Source organism: Aspergillus viridinutans (genome assembly GCF_018404265.1).
Source record: "Aspergillus viridinutans IFM 47045 DNA, scaffold_8, whole genome shotgun sequence".
NCBI classification, from domain to species: Eukaryota; Fungi; Ascomycota; class Eurotiomycetes; order Eurotiales; family Aspergillaceae; genus Aspergillus; species Aspergillus viridinutans.
This window is the reverse complement of record NW_025091224.1, coordinates 791,519-793,561: the sequence shown is the minus strand read 5'-3', so window position 1 is coordinate 793,561 and position 2,043 is coordinate 791,519.

Below are 2,043 nucleotides of genomic sequence, written 5' to 3'. Positions count from 1 at the left end.
GATCCTAAGCTAAATAAAAATACCTCTATATCTAATAATACTAATCAATATAATTATATTGATATAAAGGCTAATAATAGCTATATAAAGGAGTCTAGTCAATCTAGCCCTAATCAAAATAGACCATTAACTAGGTCTAAAATAAGGGATATATCAACTATTCCTAATCATAGGATTGAAATTCAAATTCCCCAGAGAAAAGAATATAATAATAATATAAACTTCTCTGTAGTAGGAGAAGATAGGGCCCTATTCACTATTAGTAATACTATATTAAGGAATTATTTAAATTCCTTAAATAAGAAGAAAGAGGTAGTAGAATTTCTTCTAACTACTACTACTATAAATAAGCCTAATACCTTCTAAGAAGCTATGAATAGCCCTAATTCTAATAAATAGCTAAGGGCATACTTAGAGGAAGTTAATAAGCTAGAAAAGTAAAATACCTATAATATAGTTAATCTTCCTAAGGGGAAAACTGCCCTAAAGGGTAGATAGGTTTTCAAAGAAAAACCTATAAATAATAATATAAATAATAGCTATATAACTAATAGTGAAAAAACTATTAGATATAAAGCTAGATAGGTGATCTAAGGATTCTATTAAAGATTAGGAATTAATTTCCTAGAAACCTTTTCTACTACTTATAGAATAGAAACCTGGCATCTACTTCTAATAATAGCTATTAATAAAAGATGGCATATAATATAATATAATATTAAAAATGCCTTTATGCATGCTGATATTGATGCTAATATATATACTATATTACCTATAGGAATCTATAATAATCCTAAATATAGGAATAAAGTCTGCCATCTAAATAAGGCTATATATAGCCTAAAATAATCCCCAAGGCTTTAGTATAAATATCTAACTAAAGTCCTAAAAGAACTAGATTTTCATGTCCTTCCTTATAATAAAGGTATATTTATAAATGCTACTAATAAATATATTATTATATACCATATGGATGATATTCTAATAATACATGAAAATCTAACCTATATCTAAGAGATATCTAATAAGGCTCAAAAATATATAAAAATAAAGGAAATAGGTTCTGTGGCAACCTTCCTGGGGAATGATATCTCTATAAATTATAAGGAAAAATTAATATTCATTTACTAAGGATTATATACTAAAAAACTCCTAAAGAAATTTAGTATAGATGACCTCTATAAGCCTGTTTTAATCCCTGGGGAACCAGGAATTAAATTAAGAAAGAATACTAGCTAAGCTAGTAAGAATAATATTAATAAATATTAAAAATAAATAGGTTCTATCCTATATCTTACCCTTAAAACTAGGCCTAATATCACCTTTAGCAAGCACTACCTACTGTGCTAGGTATATGAGCAATCCTAATAGTAAGTATTTTAATACCCTAAATAGGATCTAGAAATATCTATTAAGATATCCAGAATTAGGCCTAGTATATAACTATAAAGGAAATGACCTTTTTATAAAAGGGTATTCTAATTCAGACTAGGGTAATAATTTAGATTAAAGAAAATCTACTTTAGGATATATATTTAGCCTAAGTAGTGATATAGGGATTAATAACCCTATAAGCTGGAATCCTTAGCTATAGAAAACTATAGCCCTAAGCAGCTATGAAGCTGAATATATAGCTCTAAAAGAGGCTATAAAAGAGGCTATATATCTGAATAGTATATTCTAATATCTAAATAATTACCTAAAACTAGGCTATAATGCTAGGACCCCTTGGATCCTAGTAGATAGTGATTTAGCTAAGAAACTAGCTGAAAATCCTGAATTTCATAAAAGATCTAAATATATTAAAATAATATATTATTTCAATAGACAGGCTATTTAAGAAGGAAAAGTAGAACTTATCTATATTCCTAGAAAATACTAGCTAGCTGATTTCCTTACTAAAAATAAGCATAATCTACTATATAAATTATTTATGAAAATAGCTGGCCTAGGACCTAGTAAGGATATAAAATAATAAGGTTTTATCCCCTAAGAGGGTTTTATCCTTATAAAATCAGCCTTATGAAAAGAATTGCCATTCAT